A 20,093-nucleotide genomic window follows, 5' to 3' on the forward strand; every position below is an offset into this window, starting at 1 on the left:
TAATTTAATGTAGGAAAGGTCAATCAATGGCATTTAGCCAGGATGGACAGGGCAGGTGTCCCTAGCTGATGTATTCTAGAAGCTGGGAATGGGTGACGGGAGGGATCACTTGACAATTGTCTGTCCTGAGGATTCCCACTGGGCAATGACATTGGCTGCTGTTCTGAGAGAGGATCCTGGGCTAATTGGACAACTGGCATGGCCCTGTCTGGCTGTTCTGATATTCTGTATGGTTTCTGTTCTTGCCCCATCTGGGCAATGGAAAATGGATGCCTGTCCTGAAGGGGACAGAAAGTGGTCTGTGAAAGGCTAGTGTAGGTAAGGAAAAAGACAAGCTTGTGTGTCCCTGATGGTCTAGTAGCTAGGATTCAGCACTTTCACTGCTGAGGCCTGGGTTCAATTCCCAGTCAGGGAAAGCAGCCTTGTTTTTTCACAGGATAACTGCCAAGTCATTCATCTTACCTCATTGTGACAGCAGCTGTGACCCAAGAGGTTCACTCAGGGTCCCTTTCCTACCTCTCCCTCACTGACAAGACAGCACCTGCTATTTTCACAAGCCCTTCAGAAGAGGCAGAGCTGGGTGACTCAAACAGCCTCTCCCATGTGGGCAGCCCTGCAGGAAGCTCCGACTCCCTGCCCAGGCTGCAATGTGCAAATCTGGCCACCCGACCACTTCAGCTGCCAGGTCAGCCCGGGAGCTAAGGCAGGAATGGGGGGAAGGAGCAAGTCAAACTGCAGGGGGCAGGAAACACCAGTCTCGCCTTCCTGGGCCGGGCACGACGGCATCATGTTTGTGACACGGCTGCCAAACATCCCAGACGGTTTGTTAGTCGCTCAGCATGGGGAGCCTTAGATGAAACATTTAAAGGTCCCTGGCTCAACCCCAGGCTTTAGCATGTCTCTCGGTGCAGCAGGGCCCTCTGCTCCCCAGCCATGCTAGTGCCCTGTGACATCCCCTCATCCATCTTCGCCACAGCCCAGCACTGGAAACTCCCCTCCTTCTGATTAACCCCCTTCGCTTCCAACTCTCCCTCAGAGTTGCTGCTTCCTTGGCTAAAGTCCCCTCCCCCTGTGCGTGTGGCTGGCAGGGGTCGCTAGATGGATCCATTCACAGGCAGCTTCACTGAAACCCCCCTCATTCACCTGCACCCAGATCAGTCCGTGTCACTGGCTCAGCGGTTTCTCTCCCCAGCGCACTGCAGAGAAAGCCCTTGTGTGTTAAAGGGCCCCAGGGAGCCCAGAGCAGAGGGATCCTGTCAACACACACACACAGTCCCAGCCCCAAGCCTCTCCCACATCCCTAATCCTGTGCCCTGACTTCTCTCTCCTTCCACATCCTCACCTCTCCCCTGAGCCCCGCACCACTCTCACACACTCCCCTACTTCCTGCCTTGAGCCTCCCTATGCCCACGGGGTGGTGCCCAATAGAACAGTCCCTTTAAGAAATGTGTCACTTTCACCCCTGGGAGCAGCTCAGCCAGGCAAAGGGGCTGCCTGGGGCAGGACATTAGCCCTGGAGGGCAGGGGTGGGTGTGGCAGTGACATCACAAGGGGCTTTTGCAGCCTCTCAGCTTATTGGCTAAAGGAGGTTGGGAGGTGATGACCTCACAGAGAGTCCATGACAATGGCCAGGTGGGACAGGCTGCAGGGCAGGGGCCATCTCAGAGCCCCCCCCCCCGCCCCATGGCTTTGCTGCAGGGAGTCTCCTTCTTGAGAGTTGCCTTTGAGGCCTTTTTGGAGCCTTCTCCTTTCCCACGACTAACTGACCTAGAAGACAGACGTCCCTGTGGAGAAGGGAAGAGACACCAATAAGGATAGCTATAACACAGCAGGGGAATTAGCTCAAGTGGTACAGTGCTCACTTTGCATGTGAGAGGCAGTGGGATCAATGCCCATCTTCTCCAGTGCTGGAGGCAAGCCCCAATTTTCTTTCTACTGGAAAAGCCAGCCAGGGAGGGGGCTAAGTGCCTCCAGTAGCCCCCCTCCACTTCCTACTTGCTCTCCCCGAAATCCAGCCATGCCGGGGCAGAAAGCTGCTGGACACCAACCCTCATGGGCCAATCAGTGGCAGGAGCACTGGAGGCAGGTTGCAGGTGGGGCAGAATTAGCTCCACTGGAAAAGTGCTGCCTTTGCAAGTGAGAGGTAGGAGGATTCACTCCCATCTTCTTCCACTGACTTTCTGGTACTGGGGGGCCGGCCTCTTTCCTGCTGCCCCAACTCTTATTCCCACAATGCGCTTTGTGCAGGGGCCATTGGTCTTTCTGCCAAGGTGCGTGGCTGGGAGCCAGGACTCAGGACCCTTCCCAAAGTATATGAATGCCGCCTCTCCGTTCCACTCACACTGTCTGGCTGCTGCACACATGGGCTGAGCTCAGGGGCCAGGTGGGTGACCTTCCCTGCAGCTGTGATGGCATCAGACCCCTCCCTCCCGCCTGCTCAGTCTGGAGATGGAGCTCCAGTGGCCTCAGACACCCAGCAAGAGGAACAAAACTCTCTTTGTTGAACCTCAGTGCATGGAAGCTGAAGCACCTGAACCTTGCAACAACCAGCTGTGCCCCAGCAGGTCCCACTGAGATTTGAACTCAGATTGCAGGATTCAGAGTCCTGAGTGCTGCCCCTTACACCATAGGACCTGTGGTGTGAAAGTGCAGTGGGCACCTCTGACTCTCAGCTCTCAGTCTGGCCTCTGCTCTCCTGGCTCCCTCCAGCTGCTTCATCTCCCAGGACTCTCTGTCCTGTCCCAGCTCTGCTGCTTTCAGAGCAAATTCCTTGTTAGGGCCAGTCAAAGCCTCTCCTGATCAAGTGGTCTGTGGTTCAACTCCAAATTCCCCCTTGGAAAAAATTCCTTCTAATGGGAATATTTTCGTTTCCCGTTCCATCACACTCTGGCTTTACATTGCTTGAGGTTCTTGACATTAATAAGAACCCTTAATGCAGAGCTACTCAACTTTGGAAGCCCCGGGGCCACAATGAATGGCATTTAACGAGGATGGACAGGGCAGGTGTCCCTAGATTGTGTATACCAGAAGCTGGGAATGGGTGATGGGAGGGATCACTTAATAATTGTCTGTGCTGAGGATTCCCTTGGGAGAATGAAATTGGCTGCTGTCATGAGACAGGATCCTGGGCTAGTTGGACAACTGGCATGGCCCAGTCTGGCTGCTTTGATTTTCTGTTTGGCTGTTCTTGTCCCCTCTGGGCAAGGGAGAATGGACCCTCCCCCTCATCCTGAAGTGGACAGAAAATTGCCTGTGAAAGGCTAGTGTGGGTGAGCAAAGAGATACATTTCATGTGTCCTTGGTGGTCTAGTGGCTAGAATTCAGCTCTCTCATTGCTGTGGTTTGGGTTCTGTTTCCAGTCAGGGAAACCAGCCTTCTCCGTATTCATGAAATCTGCCTGGTCTCTGCCCTTCTCCATCATGGGGAGGGCCAGTGGGTGGAGGGAAGGGAGGGGCTGGGGTGCCAGAGGGAGGCTCTGACTGAGAGACACTCCCAGCAGCCAAGCAACAATTCCCAGGCAGCCCCTTTCCTGCTCAGGCAGTATGGGTCATACACATGGATGAATAAGAGCAAACCTGGCTCCCAGAGCACAGTGGGAGCTTGGGGGCTCCTTCCTGAGTCATGGGGTGAAGCATCAAACTAGGCCATGGAGACAGGGAGAGGTTCTCTGAATGGGCCAAGGTTGCCCAGCTCTGCCCCCAGCTCCCTGCCCCACCCACTGTCCAGAGCCCCGACTAGCAAACGCTGACACTGCTGTTAGGTCCAGACCAGAGGGGAGTGTTGAAGGGTTATTTTGGAAGAAGGGTTTTCTCCCCAAATAACTGCATCTAAACGGTGTTTTTTATTTCAAAAGAAAGTATTTCGAAATAGCGCCCGGATGCGATTATGCAAATCGGATATTTAAATCCCGGTTTCATTTACAATTTCGAATGTCTCCATTTGCATCCCTCTCCTGAAAGAGGGTGCAAGTGTAGACATATTTTGGGGTATTGCAACCTCCCGGCACTCACCTAATGTTCCCTCCTCGCTGCCTGAAGACGTTTGGGAGTCCCCCTGCATCTGGGGACCGGCTCCAGGGTGAAGGTCACAAAGCTTCTGGAATCTTCCTTCTCATCCTGGAGCTGCAGGTCATCAGCGTTATCATACTGGAGCTGCAGCTGCTGCTGCCCAGGTGTCTCCATCCCAGACTCCACAACTATCCCTGAAGACAGGGGCTCCTCACACCCCAGGATTTGGTCCAATTCCTCATAGTAAGCACAGTGCTGCGGTGCTTACCCAGCACGGGAGCTGCCCTCACAGACCCTCACATACCTCTGCCACAATTCGTTGACCTTGAGCAGAAGTGCTCGATCTTAGCCCAACGACCAAGAAACAACATTTACAGCAACAAGCACGATAACAGCTCTTGGTCCGGATCCCCGAGCCACACAGAGTATCCAGAAGCCACTTCCCCACCTCTCCCTTTGCTGCTCTAGAGCTTAGCCCAAAGGCCGAGAAACTCTACTCTCCCACCCAACAACCTCTGGGACTCCTCTCCCGCCCGGCTCCTCACACCACGGAGAGTGCAGGGCAGCCACTACCCCAGCATCACCACTCCTGATTTTAGCCAATTGGTCAAGACGTTATGCTTTACCCAAACCAACAGGCACCCTCTGGTCTCCAGCTCGCATCATGGAAGATATGGATTTCCCTCACTAATTTTGCCACTGAACAGTAGCCATGGAATTGGTGGCATAGTGGTGAGCATAGCTGCTTTCCAAGCAGTTGACCTGGGTTCAATTCCCAGCCAATGCATGCTGGAGAGGGAGCATCCAAGTTCCTTACTGACCTCTTACTTTAACCCTGAAAAAACAGGTACAAATGGGTCCTGCAGCTATAGGCTGCCACTCACCACTTTTCATCCTGAGAGTATGCACAGTAAAGGGTGCTTCCCTGACATACCCCTGCGGCAATTCCTTGACCTTGGTTCTGACTTGGTCTAGGATGCAGTCTAGGAAAGGAAGGAGGTGGCCTTTCTTTGCAAGACCATTGGCCATTCGGCCATAAATGTCTGCATTCCTCCGCATGGACTGCAGGGACTCCTCCTCCGACCACAGCTTCAAGAGGGTCTTTATCTGTGGCCCAGACAATGACAGTGCCTGGCGTTTGCTGCCCCTTGCTTGATTTGATTCCCAGCCAATGCAAGGTGGGAAGGGAACAGGCAGCCTTCTGGGGGAGATCTTATTTAGCCCTGAACAACAGGAACAAGGGGGTCCCACAGCCAAGGGCTCCCTCTCACCGCTTTTTGTGGGGAGCAGCTCAAACACCCTGTAGTGTGTAGTCTCAGATTGCCCCTGTCCCACCGGGCTGTTGTCATGGACCATCTATGAGGTCACTGCCTCTCAACCAATGAGCTGAGGTGCTGCACAAGGCCCTTGTGATGTCACTGCTGCCTTGCAGGGCTCATGTCCTGCCCCTGGCCAACCCTTTGGCCTGTTTGAGCTGCTCCTCCTGTATCACCGCCTCACTCAGGGTATGTCTGCACTACAAAAGTAAACAGGGTCTCAACCACTGTTTCCAATACAGCCAGCTGAAAGGGGAGAGCAGTCCTAGGTGTGGGCACACTCCTTCAGTTGTGTAGCCCTGCAAGATAATCAGCTGTTGATATGGAAATACAGCTCATGCTGGGCTGGGAAATGAATCCGGGCTGTGGCTATGTAAATCCAGTTCAGCCAGTGCTATAGGCCTGATGGAGGATCGGTTGTGAGAATGGAATTTGGAGTATTGTAACTAATTTGGCTGTGGTGGGGTCACAAACCATTTTATCTCTAACTGTAGGAATTGTAAAATATGACACCAGTGGTGGCAGGAGAGACACTGTCATTGAAAAAAGTCTGGGATGGACGAGCCTTCCCCTTCCAGACTCAAGTGGAGTGGACTCTGGGTGTGGGGGGAAGGAGCGTGAACCATCAGGCCACATGTCCTCCAACCATGAGCTATGAGACTGGTTCATCTTGTCTCTCCCTCCCCCACTGCCCATTCTAAGGATAGACCTAGAACAGACTCCTTAAGGAATCTCTTTGTTATTTCGAAATATTATTCCAGTGGGGGCTGGAATCTTTCGCGCAGCCTAGGTGGGGGGCCAAGAGCTGAAATCACCAAGGAAACTGACAAAGAACTGAAATCACTGGGTTTGGGGCAGAGCCAGACCTATCCCCATCATAGAAGCAGCAGCTGGCAGGAGCAAGCAGCCAACAGGGCGGCCAGTAGGGGTAACAGCAGATAGCTGGTGGATGGCCTATAGGAACAGTGGCAGGTGGCCAGCAGGGTGGTTAGTGGGAGTGGCCAGCAAGTGGCCAGTAGGAGCAGCGGTGAGTGGCCAGTAGAGTGAGTGAGAGGCATCCTATGTCCCGCCCCCCACCAAGAGTGGGAGGTGAGCTCTGAAAATCACTTCTAAGCTTTTATCTGCCCTGAGCAAGGGCAGCAACTGTGAGTGGGGCATGGCGAAAGTTTGGGCATGTGAGTGGGACACATACATTGCTGGACTTACATTGCTGGCAAAGGACATTGCTCAATCCACTTGAGCAGGGACTTACTTGGGGGTTGGTTCTGAACCCTGCTTGTGGTATTTTCCCAGGCTAATGCCACGTTATTTCTCGCTCTCTTTCATTAAAAGTTTCTTTTCTACATTCAGACTCTGTGATGGCAAGTGGGGAAGCATCAACTCCCTGAGGTGCCTGGGAGGGTGTGTGGATTTCCCTGGCTACTCAGTGGGAGCTCAAGCCAGTTTTGTGTGAGATGGACAAAAAGGAACCCCTGGATATTGAACCCAACCCTGGCTACTGCCTGCACTACCTGGCAGAAGGGTTACACTAGCCAGGGGAGTAATCAAAACACAGTCCTTGCTGTCAGCAGGATTTGAACCTGCAGCAGAAAACCCTATGGCATTTGTAGTATAACACCTTAACCACTCAGCCATCACAGCTGTAAAAAAATGCAGCATTCCTAAGGCCAGGGGAAGTGGTAAATAATCCCAGTGCCCAGGCCTGATGTCACCTGCCCCACAGAATTCACACAGCAAACCTGGCTCCCCGAGCACAGGGGGAATTTGGGGGCTCTTATCTTTTAGGCCACACAGCCTTGGCCTATTTAGGGATGGACATTTTGAAGTGTGTAAGAAGGGAGCAGTCTAGCTAGTCCCCCCCCCCCCCCGCTTTGTTCTTCCAAAGCCGGTTGGGTGGGGTGGGGTGGGGCTGGCTGTGGGGAGGCAGAGTCCTGTGCCTGTCTCAGGGCATCTCAGGGAGGCTCCTTGCTGCCCAGGAGAAGAAGGGGGCTCTGGGTGGAAGGAAAACAAGCAAAGCTGGTCCCAGTGGGCATGAGCTGAGGCTCCAGTTCAGCCTAATTGAGTCACTGCAGGCTCATGTGGGTCCCATGGTGTAAGGGGCAGCACTCAGACTCTGAATCCTGTGAGCTGAGTTCAAATCTCAGTGAGACTTGCTGGGGTTGGGTTGGTTGCTGCAAAACCTTCCAACTTTATGAGTTTTGGGCTCCTTATCTACAGGCTCCCCAGAGAGAGAGTATTGTGTCCCATGCCCCCTGGAGCTCAGTCTGATGTTATGGTCTGCCTGGCTGAGATGGGCTGGGCCCTAAAACTTAACCTGCCTGGAGCTTGCTGCTTACCCTTGTGGTCTCTTGTGTGCTCCCCAGGAGCTGCCAGGCTCTGACTCTCGCCCCCCTGGTGCTAACAGGTGCCCCCTCCAAACAATCTTTTAAATTGGTCTTTCTGGTCCCTCTCAGGGTGTTTTTCTCCTCAGCAGCAGCGCACAAGAGAGAAGCTGTTGCCAGTGGCCCTGCAAGACAAGATGAGCTTTGCCTGCCCCCCTCAGCCTGACTCGCTACTTGGCCCCATTCCTGCCTCTCTTCACAGTGGCCAAAAGGGGCTGCGGCTGCTGCTGACAGGGAAGAAGCTGGGAGGCAAGGTGCTGGCAGCAGGAGATTCCTGCTGCCTCTTTGCCCTGGGTCTGCCGGCCACCAGCCACCTTGACCAAACCTCAAACCAGCTGGACTAGTGAGCCCATGTCACAGTGAGTCGCTAGTGACCCTGTCAGAGAAGAGCCATTGGAAGCTTCAGAGACATCCCTGCAGCTGCCGGAGGTGCCTTTCTGAAAGGGCCATTTGTAAACTCAGCTCCTGAAGGCCAGCTAGCTCAGTTGGTTAGAGCATGGTGCTAATAACACCAAGGTCATGGGTTCAAGCCCCATGCTGGCCACACAGTTGTTTGCTGTGGTGACTACTTCTGTCCCTGCCAACCACACACTTTAGCTGCCAGCTATGGACAGAGAAGCAGAAACAGGCAAAAGGCTGAGAGCTTTGCAGGACTCAGGCCAGAGAACTGGTAGGAGGAGGCTCCAGCCTGCACAGCCCCAGTGGCTAAAAGGGCCTTGGCCTGGCCTGCTTTCTCCAAGAGTAGGCAAAACTCTTCTCTTCCCTCCATTGTCCCCAGTGGGGTGACCTGATGCCCAAATTCCTGCTGCTGCAGTGACTGCTCCGAGGCTCTGTATGTCCAGGAAACTGGGACCATGTGCCCAGCCCACAGCGCTGCTGCCAACCACCTGGTCACCTGCTTCAGTGGCCCAGCAGCCCCTCCCCCAAACCTGCTCCTGCTCAAGGCCCCCCTGAACCCACCCAGGCTCCTGCTCCTCTGACTCTGCACTATCCAGCCCACATCTCAGTGAGTCGCCCGTCGCCCCATCAGAGACGAGCTCGTGGCAGCGGCAGAGACGTCCCTGCAGCTGCCTGTGGGGTCTTTCCCAAAGGGCCCCTCGTGGGCTGCTGGCTCAGCTGTTTAGAGCTTGATGCTGATAACGCCCAGGTCGTGGGTGCAAGCCCCATGCTGGCCACAGGGGTGTCTGGTTTGGTGACCTGCCTTTGTGTAGCTGCCTGCTATGGACAGGGAAGGAGAAAGAAGCCCTGGGAGGTGAAGCAGCGGGAGTGAAGCAAGGAGCAGAGTGTCAGCTGCCAGCTGAGAGTCACAGGTGCCCTCTGCCTCCTGGGACCACCCCTCCCTGAGCTGCCAGCCCCCTGTCTCTCACCGTGCGCCCCGTGGGGAGTCCACTCGCTCTCCCATTGCCTGGCGGTGACAGAAGCGATGGAGATGGGTCCCAGGGAGCAGAGTTGCCCCCCTGGGAAAGTGCCGGCTACACAGGGGGAGAGGCAGCGGCTCCCTCCACATGGTCTCCAGCCGGCTCCCTGGGGCTGGGGCCTTGGCTGATTCCTTGCTGGCCTAACGAGAGAGCTCATTGCCCCATCTAAATGAACTCCTCACAAAGCCGATTGGCTGGCTGAGAATGCCACTCAAGGGCACAATCACTCAGTTCCCTGGCATGCCCTGAGTGATGGAGCTGACTGACGGGAGGACGGGAGGTGTCAGTGGAGCAGGTCAGAAGCCCAGCCCCGTCTCCTGTCACTGGAGAGATGGCCCTGTGCAGGGATATGAGAGTATCCCAGGGATGTTCCTCACAGCCCAGGAGAAGAAGGGGGCTCTGGGTGGAAAGAAACCAAGTAAAGCAGGTCCTAGTGGGCATGAACTGGGCACCAGTTTGGCCCAGTTGATTGAGGGGTGGTTGGTTTCATGGGCAGTGCTCAGGACTCGGAAACCTGCAAAATGAGGCCTCTTTCCTGCCTCCCTTTCCGGGCTGACCCAGTGGCCGAAAGGGGCTGCGGCTGCTGCTGGCAGGGAAGAAGCTGGGAGGCAAGGTGCTGGCAGCAAGAGATTCCGGCTGCCTCTTTGCCCTGGGTCTGCCGGCCGCCAGCCACCTCGACCAACCCTCAAACCAGCTGCACTAGCCAGCACACGTCACAGCGAGTCGCTAGTGGCCCTGTCAGAGAAGAGCCATTGGCAGCTGCAGAGATGTCTCTGCAGCTGCCTGAGGCGCCTTTCTTGAAAGGGCCACTGGTGAACTGTGGAACCGCACTTTTGTAGGCCGGCTAGCTCAGTTGGTTAGAGCGTGGTGCTAATAACGCCAAGGTCATGGGTTCAAGCCCCATGCTGGCCAGAGTGGTGTTTGGTTTGGTGACTTCCGTTCCTTTAGCTGCCTGCTATGGACAGGAAAGCAAAACGAAGCAAAAGGCTGAGAGCTTTGCAGGAAGCAGGGCAGAGATCTGGTAGGGGGAGGCTCCAGCCTGCACAGCCCCAGTGGCTAAAAGGACCTTGGCCTGGCTTCCTGTCCCCAAAAGCAGGGGACCTGATGCCCAAATTCCTGCTGCTGCAGTGGCTACCTCAAGGCACCAGGTGGGGGGCAGGCTCTGGAGCCCAAGCCACACGGGAAGACTCAATGTGACCGGGAGGCCTGGAGTGTGTGAGCCCTGCACAGAGGCTGCTGCTGGGGGCCTGCTTCAGTGGCCCAGCAGCTCATGTTCCCCTGAACCAGCTTCTCCCCCTGGAGCCACCCCCCAGCGCTGCTGAGGCCCCTGACATGAGGCAGTGGGACCATCAGAGGAAGGTGCCAGCCTTAGCCCTTCCTCCCAGCCTCCACCCCCCTCCCAGGGTCTTTCCTTAGCCCCTCCCTGGTTCTACATTCCCCACATAAAAACCAGAGAGTTTGTTCTTTCAACAGGGAAAAGTCCTGATTGTGTTACCAGCGGGAGGGGGAGACACAGAGGGCAAAAAATGAGGAGTAAAGTTATTTGGAACCAAGGGGCTGGGTTTAAACTACTGCAGAAAAAAGGACTCTGCCCCTGGAGCTGCCCTGTCCTCTCCAGAGCCCTTAGGCTGGCACTGGGGAGGCCTCAGTCCAGACAGTGCCCAGCCAAGGGGGAGGGAAGGGCTGGGGGATGTTCTGAAAGGCTGCTGGCACCATTAGACCCTTTTTTTAGCAGTGAGGGAGAGGTGGGAAAGGGGCCTGAGTTAACCTCTTGGGTCACAGCTGCTGTAACATGTGGCAAGAAAGTTGACTGTCCATGAAAGTTGACTATGGAGTTGTTTGGTAAAAGTTGCCAGGGGCTTCCCTGAGTGGGAATTGAACCCAGGCCACAGCAGTGAAAGTGCTGGATCCTAACCACTAGACCAGGGGTCTCCAAACTACGGCCCGCGGGCCGGATGCGGCCCGCGAGGCCCTCTCATCCGGCCCGTGGAGACCTTTTTGTCTGGCCCCGCCTTCTTCCGCGTGCTGGCGAGATTATCCCTGAGGCGCTCTCGGTTTAAACTACGTTTCCCAGAAGCCCTTTCGATGCCGCCGTTTCAGTCCCTCTCAACCCAGATTGGGCGGGGTCACGCGTTGTGGGCGGCACCAACCGGAGCCAATCAGGCGGAGGGTGGCTGCGGCGGTGGAAGGAGAGAGCTTGAGTCCGAGCATTGGTGTCAGCGGGAGAAACGGATTCGCAGGCGGCTGCGCGAGGCCCCAGCGCGCGCACGGGACAGCAGGTAGCCCAGGTCAGGGACGGCTCCGTGTGCCACTTGGCCGGGCGGGCAAAAAAGGGGGGTCTCGAAGGCGGGCTCCGGATCAGACCCGGCGGCAGAGGATCGCGGGAGGCTGGACGGAGGGGAGGAAACCCGACGGTGGTTTCTCAGGGGCTAGGAGTGAGGGGCTACTTCTCCGGGGGCGGGGCTGAGGAGCTGGTGCCCATTGCAGGAGGCGGTCTGGTTGCTGTGGCACAGCCTCTGGGTGACGCTGTGCCGTGCCTAGCGCGCTGCCCTGGTCCCTGCAGTGCGCCCTGAAGAAACATCCCTCTCCCTTCCATGTCTGGTCTCTCTCATCCACAACCCAGAGCAGCACCGCCCTGCCGGGTATCAGTCTGTGGGAGCATTGGGCACTGCTTTCCAACTTCCTTTACCAAGTGATAACGTGTCTGCTTTCAAACCAGCTTTTCCCATTAAAATGCATGCCCCTTGTTCCATGGGGCTATGTTACAAATTGTCACCTCATTCCCTGCATGATAGGAGAGCGATCACATCTCTTCAAGTGTGAGTGTCTTAGGCTGAACATATTGCCATTTTGGCATCCAGGAAATAATTTCACCATTCACACTAATACAGGCGTTCATGTGTAGTGTATCAATGTGTTATTAAATAATAACTGAATAAAATAATATTAAATAAATAATTAAAAACAACATCCATGTTTTGATTGTTTTTTATTTGGACCTCAAGTGTGTAGTCGGCCCCCGAACTGCTGTTTGATAGTTAATGCGGCCCTCGGGCAGAAAGGTTTGGAGACCCCTGCACTAGACGATCAGGGACACATAAAGCCTCTCTCCTTGCTCACCTACACTAGCCTTTCACAGGCCATTTAATGTCCACTTCAGGATGCGGGGAGGGTCCATTCTCCCTTGCCCAGAGGGGACAAGAACAGCCAAATAGAACATCAAAGCAGCCAGACTGGGCCATGCCAGTTTGCCAGACCAAATAACTAGCCCCCCCCACTCTGGAGTCTCTGCCTCTCATGGGCCTTCTCATCCTCAGGCTCCGCTTTGTCTCCAGAAAGACCCTGCTCTGCTGCAGCCACCTCCCTCCGGCTGTCACTTCTAGAGCAAAATGCATCCCCTTCATTCTGACTTTGTACACCTGGGATTTTAGCACTCAGAGCTGCACCTGACACCAGCATTGGCTAGTGAGGGGTCTGAACAGCTTCTGCAGAGAGGGAGAGAGAGAGAGAGACAGCCACTGTGGAGCATCCTTGCCAACTGTCTCAGAAAGCAGAGGAATGTAAATTCTTTGTCAGGTGGGACAGTGCCAGAGACAGAAATTCACCTTCTAACTGTCCCTTCTTCAACTTTAGCTCCTGATTAAGCCCCTTTGAAGAAGCCAGATACACAGGAAGGGCTGATCACACCCCTCTGAAAATCAGCTTTAAATGGGTGTCTGTAGCTGGCTCCAAGTCATGGGACTTGACATCTCGTCTCCCTCCCGAAACCAGGGAAGTGTCTCCCACCGCTGCAGCCTCCTGAGGCTCTATGGCCGTGTCTGTACAGCAGGGACGGCAACACTCACAGCCCCACAGGAGGGCCCCTGGCCTAGCAATGTGGCCCCCTGAGCAGCCTCTGATGTTCCCTGCTTGAGCCCCAGAACCAGCCCTGAGTGACAGGGGCAGGGAGAGCAGCTCACACATGCCAAGGGGCTGGCCAGGGGCAGGACATGAGCCTGCCAGGCAGCAGTGACATCACAAGAAACTTTTGCAGAACCTCAGCTCATTGGCTGGGAGGCAGTGACCTCATAGAGGGACCATGGCAACAGCCAGGTGGGACATCTCAGAGACCCCCCCATGGCCTGGCTGCCTGGAATCTCCTTTGTGAGGTTTCCCCTTGAGGGCAGAAGGGATTGAGGGTCTGAGCTGGGAGTGTCTCTGTGGAGATTTCCCCTGTGGGGCAGGCAGGGTTGCAGGAGAGGCTGGCACTGAACCTCTGAGAGAGGCAAGAGGACAGGCTGCAAACACCCGATGAGGATGGGATTTGAACCCATGCGTGCAGAGCACAATGGATTAGCAGTCCATCGCCTTAACCACTCGGCCACCTCATCTGAGCTGTTACAGTTTGCTTCAAATCACCTGAAGTCAGCACTTCAGGGAACCTTTCTGCCACTTGCTGACTGGCCAAGGACACCCAGGGCGGGAAGGTTTTGGCTTTTCACAATGTTCCCTGGGCTGTTGTACAAAGCTCAGTGCTGGTAACAAACCCAAACACCCCTGGCTACATCTACCCTGTTTTGTGCAAAAGGTCTTGCCCAACAGTGTGTCCACACTGCCATGTGCTGTTGCACAAGAGAAGTGCTTTTCTGTAAAAGCAGCCATGGCAGTGTGGACGCTTTCCTGCGCAGGAAAGCTCTGACGGGCATTTTAGATATACGGCTTTCTTGAGCAAGAAACCCCTGTTGCCCGTCCACACTGCCTCCTTGTGGACGAGTTCTTGCACAAGAGGGCTTATTACTCGTGGGGAGAGCAATAACTTCTGTGCAAGAAGCCCTGTTGTCTGATGCTGCACTATAAATTTACTTGCGCAAAAATGTGCCTTCAGTGTAGACGCTCTGCAAGATTTTACACAAGAGCAGTTGCTCTTGCACAAAACGCCTGCAGTGTAGACGTAGCCCTGCAGTGTAAACACAGCCTGAGAGACACGAGGAAATGAAGTAGCCAGAGCCTCCCGCAGCAGGCTGGCCCTCAACAGGACGGGCACGTCTACACAGCACCCTCACCTCGAAGTGAGCTGTGCAGTGTGAGCGGCTGCCCGGGACCCCAGGGGAAGGTCTGTGGGGAGTTTCCAAGGCAACAACAGCTACAAAGTTTCATAATCTACACTCACGTGACTGTGATTTATTCCTCCACTGGCAAGAGTCTCTGAAGGGATGAGAAATGCAGGGTCCAGGTGCAGGGAGCCGGGTCACATTCTCCTGCCTGAGTCTCAGTCCTGGCTGAAGCCTGGCTACAGAGAGAAGAGGCCAGTGCAAACAGCCCCATGGCAGCGAGGGAGTCAGTAGGTAGGTGGGTGGGTGGAGCACGGAGCTGGGGGCAGAGTTCAGCTCTAACTCACTAGGGGTGCGTCCCATAGTTCAAAATAATCAATGTGCCTACAGGCAGTCCCTGGGTTACGTACAAGATAGGGACTGTAGGTTTGTTCTTAAGTTGAATCTGTATGTAAGTCGGAACTGGCGTCCAGATTCAGCTGCTGATGATCAGTTTCAACAGTGGCTGAATCTGGACGCCAGTTCTGACTTACATACAGATTCAACTTAAGAACCCCAGGCATCCCCAAGTCAGCTGCTGCTGAAACTGATCAGCGGCTGATTCTAAGAAGCCCGGGGCAGGGGCTTCCTGTAGTCAGCCACTGGTCATTTTCAGCAGCTGCTGACTTGGGGACACCTGGGGCAGAGCAGCTGGGGTGCTGCTGGGTTGGTCCAGTGGCGCCCAGAGCGGCGCTACGGGACCAACCGGCAGCGCCCCAGCTGCTGTACCACAGGTGTCCGGAGCAACGCCGCGGAGCACGGGGGCAGCGGGACAGCCCAGACGCACTGTGGCTATCCTGCTGCTCTTGGGCTCCGTGGCTTTGCTCTGCTTTGCTCCCCGTCCCCCTGGTCTGCAGACCGGGGGGAGGGGGAGCAGAGCAGAGCAGAGCAGAGCAGAGCAGAGCAAAGCCGCGGAACACGCGGCCAGCTGACAGCCCAGACGCATCTGGGCTGTCAGCTGGCCGCGTGCTCCGCGGCTTTGCTCTGCTCTGCTCTGCTCCCCCTCCACCTGGTCTGCAGACCAGGGGGAGGGAGAGCAGAGCAGAGCAAAGCCACGGAGCCCGAGGGCAGCAGGATAGCCACGGCACGTCTGGGCTGTCAGCTGGCCGCGTGCTCTGCCGCTTTGCTCTGCTCTGCTCTGCTCCCCCTCCCCCTGGTCTGCAGACCAGGGGGAGGGGGAGCAGAGCGGAGCACATGGCCAGCTGACAGCCCAGACGCGTGTGGGCTGTCAGCTGGCCGCGTGTTCCGCCGCTTTGCTTCCTCTCCCTGGTCTGCTGGAGACCAGGGAGAGGAAGGGCCCCGTTCGTAACTGCGGATCCGACATAAGTCGGATCCACGTAACTCGGAGACTGCCTGTATTTTGAAATAGCTTATTTTGTAATTTGGGGCTGGCTACACAGCACTTCGAAATAAATCCGCATGCAGGGACGTCGGAATAGCGAGCCTGTTATAGCTTGAAATAAGGGGCTTGCTCTTAAGACACGTCAGTGTGATATGAGCACCACGTCCTAAACCTCCGAGCTAGCCGACCCACAAGTGTGAGTCTCACAAGTAGCACGCGCAGGGATGTTGTGGGCTCTGTAACAAGGTGGGTGAGGCAGCAAAGCCTTTTGCAGGCAGGGGAATTAGCTCAAGTGGTAGAGCGCTCGTTTAGCATGCGAGAGGCACATTCTCCAATTACAGCTCTATCCTTTAATTTCAGTGGCCCCCTCCCTCTTCTTACCTTCTCTTCCAAAAGAGACAGACCCCCCCCCCCCCCTCTCCCAGTGGCAAAGCAGAGAGTGGAGATATCCAACTCACCAGCCCATCAGGCGCTGGGGTGCAATGGAAAGCATGTTGGACTTCTAAGCTGTAGTGGTTAATGTGAGTCCAGCAAGACATTCAAAGGTTGTGGGTTCAAGTCCCATCAGAGTCACTTTAGCTGCTTCCTAATTTCCAGGATGCAGCTTTTACAGACCAGTCAATCCTCAGGCTGACACTAGGGTGGGCTGGCATCCAGGCAATTCCCAGCAGACCCCAGTAAGGGTGGAGGGAAGGGCTGGTTCTTGGGGTTGGGGCTGGGGGTTGTTCTGAAAGGCTGCAGGTGCCGTTAGACCATTTTGTCCCTCCCTGTCTCCTACTAGTGCTGAGCAACACTCAGGCTGTGACACGGCTGCCAAACATCCTGGACAGTTAATAATGAGCCAGATGGGTTTGTTGGTAGCTCAGTGTGCGGAGCCTTAGATGAAACATTTAAAGGTCTCTGGTTCAATCCCAGGCTTTGGCATGTCTCTCAGTGCAGCAGGGCCCTCTCTGCTCCCCTTGTCATGCTCGTGCCCTGTGACATCCCAGCATCCATCCTGGCAGCAGCCCATCTTTGCTTCTAAACCTCCCTCAGATTGGCTGCTTCTGCTTCCTTGGCTAAAGTCCCTCCCCCTGTGCGTGTGGCTGGCAGGGATTGCTAGAGGGATCCATTTACATGTAGCTTCACTGAAACCCCCCTCATTGGCCTGCGCCCAGGTCAGTCCATGTGTGTTAAAGGGCCTCAGGGAGCACAGAGCAGAGGGATCCCCTCGACACACACACACAGTCCCAGCCCCAAGCCTATCCCAGATCCTGTGCCCTGACTTCTCTACCCTTCCACATCCTCACCCCTGCCCTGAACCCTCCCCCCACTCTCACACACTCCCCAAATCCCTGCCTTGAGCCTCCCACACTCCACATTTTAATTTCTTACAGGTACTGTCCTATCACAACCCCTCCCCCAACTTCCTGCCTTGAGCCTCCCCCTCCCTCCTGCCCAGCCCAAGGGGTGGTGCCCAATAGAACAGGACCTGTAAGAAATGTGTCACTTTCACCCCTGGGAGCAGCTCAGCCATGCAAAGGGGCTGCCTGGGGCAGGACATTAGCCCTGGAGGGCAGGGGTGGGTGTGGCAGTGACATCACAAGGGCCTTTTGCAGCCCCTCAGCTTATTGGCTAATGGAGGTTGGGAGGTGATGACCTCACAGGGAGTCCATGACAATGGCCAGGTGGGACAGGCTGCAGGGCAGGGGTCATCTCAGAGGCCCCCCGCCCCCATGGCTTTGCTGCAGGGAGTCTCCTTGAGAGTTGCCCTTGAGGCCTTTTTGGAGCCTTCTCCTTTCCCACGACTAACTGACCTAGAAGGCCGACGTCTCTGTGGAGAAGGGAAGAGCTTCCAAGAAGACCATTGTACAGGAAGCAGGGGAATTAGCTCAAGTGGTAGAGCGCTTGCTTTGCATGTGAGAGGTAGTGGGATTGATACCCACATTCTCCAATGAGGAGAGAAATTTCCAATTTTTCTTTTTACCAGCAGAGCCAGCCAGGGGGCTAAGTGGCTCCAGTAGCCTCCCCCCGCCCCGGTCCCCACTTCCTACTTGCTTTCCCCAAAACCAGCCACGTTGGGGCAGAGAGCTGCTGGACACCAGCCCTCCTGGCCAGACAGTGGCAGAAGCACTGGAGACAGGTTGCAGGTGGGGCAGAATTAGCTGCATTGGAAAAGTGCTGCCTTTGCGCATGAGAGGAAGCAGGATTCACTCCCATCTTCTCCCACCGGCTCGCTGGTGCTGAGGGGCTGGCCCCTTTCCTGCTGCCCCAACTCTTATTCCCACAATGCGCTTTGTGCAGGGGCCGCTGGTCTTTCTGCCAAGGTGCGTGGCTGGGAGCCAGGACTCAGGACCCTTCTTAAAATATACAAATCCCCGCCCCCCATGACCCTCTGTTCCACTCACACTGTCTGGCTGCTGCCCACATGGAGCTCAGGGGCCAGGTGGGTGACCTGCCTTGCAGCTGTGACAGCATCAGACCCCTGCCACCAGCCTGCTCAGTGTGGAGACCAAGCCCAAGGGTGGCACCTGGGATGTGAGTTACACAAAAGCCTCTTGTCTCTTGTTCCTCGTCCAGTTCCTAACATTGGCTGGAGATGCCAGTTTCTGTGGGGGTGTAGCTTAGTGGTAGAGTGTTTGACAGCAGATCAAGTGGTCCTTCGTTCAAATCCAAGTTCCCCCTTGGAAAATTTCCTTCTAGTGGAAATATTTTCCTTTCCAGTTCCATCACAATGTGGCTTTACATTGCTTGAGGTTCTTGACATTAATAAGAACGCATAATGCAGAGCTACTCAACTTTGGAAGCCCCGGTGGCCACAATGAATGGCATTTAACCAGGATGACAGGGCAGGTGTCCCTAGTTAGTGTATTCCAGGAGCTGGGAATGGGTGACAGGAGGGATCACTTAACAAGTGTCTGTCCTGAGGATTCCCTCGGGACAATGAAATTGGCTGCTGTTGTGAGACAGGATCCTGGGCTAGTTGGGCAACTGGCATGGCCCAGTCTGGCTGCTTTGATGTTCTGTTTGGTTTCTGTTCTTGTCCCCTTTGGGCAAGGGAGAATGGCCCCTCATCACCCTCATCCTGCGAAAGGCTAGTGTAGGTGAGTAGTGTAGGTGAGCAAAGAGGCATGTGTCAGGTGTCTCTGGTGGTTAGGATACAAAACTCTTGCTGGTCTGGTCTGATTCCCACTCAGGGAAACCAGCCTGATGTTTCACTTGGCCACTGTCTAGTCATTTTTCTCACCTCAGTGTCTCATTGTCACATGTTACAGCAGCTGTGACCCAAGAGGTGACTTCAGGCTCCTTCCCACCACTTCCTCACTGCTAAGGCAACACTTGCCATTTTCACATGGGGCAGAGCTGGGTGACTCAAACTGCCCCTTCTCTCTCCTGCATGGGCAGCGCTACAGGAGGAGGAGCTGACACTCTGCTCCATGCTTCCTTTCCACTCTTTCACCTTTCAGAACTTTTTTCTCCTTGCTTGTTCATAGCAGGTAGGTACACAAAGGCAGGGCACCAAACCAAACAGCCTTGGCACCAGCATGGGGCTTGAATCCATAACCTTGGTATTACTAGTATCAAGCATTAAACACCCAAACCAGCAGTGCCACAAGAGAGCTGTTGGAAAAGACAGTACAGACAGCTACAGGGACGTCTCTGCAGCTGCCAAGGGCTTTTCTCTGATGGAGCCACTAGTGACTCACTGTGATGTGGGTCCAGCTAGTCCAGCTGGTCTGAGGCTTGGTCAAGCTAATCTTGCCTTACAGGGCCACTGGCAACAGCTGCTCTCTTGTGTGCTGCTGTGGGGAAAAGCTTCCCTGACAGCTGCTGAACTAGCTTGGTGGGGACAGTGTTAAACTGAAGATTTAAAGGTGTCTGGTTCATTTCCTGGCTCTGGCAGGAGACCTTTGTTTCTGGGGCTGAGCTGTTGGTTGGGTCCTCTGTAGAGAGCCTGTCTGTCCCCCCTAAAAGGGCCTTGCCTGCTCTGCCTCATCCAAGGGAGGGGAAAAGAACTCTCCTTAGAAGTAGAGTCAAACCAGCCACCTAGGGGCAGCTGCTCCAGTTCTCTGCTCTATAAGCTGAGCTATGGAGGGGCCTTTTGGGGCTGCTTCTCTGTCCTGGTATCTCTGTCCACAAGGGCAGGAACAGAATCCTGGAATCACCTTCTGCCCAGACTCACCCCCTTGGGAACGGCTGGTTGCGGAGGTGAGGACAGAGGCTCTGTGCCTGCCTGCCAGTAGCTCCTGGGGTGGGGGGCAGGGCTTTGTGTGTTGGTATCACACGTGACATCACAAATGCCCCGATGCACATGACTTGACACCCCCTCCTGGAGCAGCAGCAGGAGCAGGCTGGGAGGGCGGCGCGCTGGGATGGAACAAGCTGTCAAGCCTCTTTGGCTCCTGCCATCTGCTGCTACATGGCACCAAATTTTGGAAAACCCTGTTCTCTGGACACGTCCCTTCTGCCTCGTAGAAAGAGCGTCCTCTTCAGTCTGGACGTGGCACTGAAAGAAGTAGAAGGGGATTGACAGGATATGGAGAGTGTGGGGAGAGTGACTCAGGGGTTTGTTGCTCTGGT

The 20,093-nt window shown here is 55.2% G+C and overlaps 6 non-coding genes across 6 annotated transcripts; 4 read left to right on the top strand and 2 right to left on the bottom strand.

The window, feature by feature from the left end:
- Positions 1-343: 343 nt before the first annotated feature.
- Positions 344-415, top strand: TRNAE-UUC (transfer RNA glutamic acid (anticodon UUC)). Its single transcript has one exon. It is a non-coding gene; the product is annotated as a tRNA-Glu (tRNA).
- Positions 416-2,562: 2,147 nt separating this feature from the next.
- Positions 2,563-2,634, bottom strand: TRNAQ-CUG (transfer RNA glutamine (anticodon CUG)). The gene has a single exon. It is a non-coding gene; the product is annotated as a tRNA-Gln (tRNA).
- Positions 2,635-4,722: 2,088 nt separating this feature from the next.
- Positions 4,723-4,794, top strand: TRNAG-UCC (transfer RNA glycine (anticodon UCC)). Its single transcript has one exon. It is a non-coding gene; the product is annotated as a tRNA-Gly (tRNA).
- A 3,380-nt stretch (positions 4,795-8,174) lies between these two features.
- Positions 8,175-8,248, top strand: TRNAI-AAU (transfer RNA isoleucine (anticodon AAU)). Its single transcript has one exon. It is a non-coding gene; the product is annotated as a tRNA-Ile (tRNA).
- A 1,712-nt stretch (positions 8,249-9,960) lies between these two features.
- On the top strand, positions 9,961-10,034 carry TRNAI-AAU (transfer RNA isoleucine (anticodon AAU)). Its single transcript has one exon. It is a non-coding gene; the product is annotated as a tRNA-Ile (tRNA).
- Positions 10,035-13,410: 3,376 nt separating this feature from the next.
- TRNAS-GCU (transfer RNA serine (anticodon GCU)) lies at positions 13,411-13,492 on the bottom strand. The gene has a single exon. It is a non-coding gene; the product is annotated as a tRNA-Ser (tRNA).
- Positions 13,493-20,093: the final 6,601 nt, after the last annotated feature.

Source organism: Pelodiscus sinensis, chromosome 31, assembly GCF_049634645.1.
Source record: "Pelodiscus sinensis isolate JC-2024 chromosome 31, ASM4963464v1, whole genome shotgun sequence".
NCBI classification, from domain to species: Eukaryota; Metazoa; Chordata; order Testudines; family Trionychidae; genus Pelodiscus; species Pelodiscus sinensis.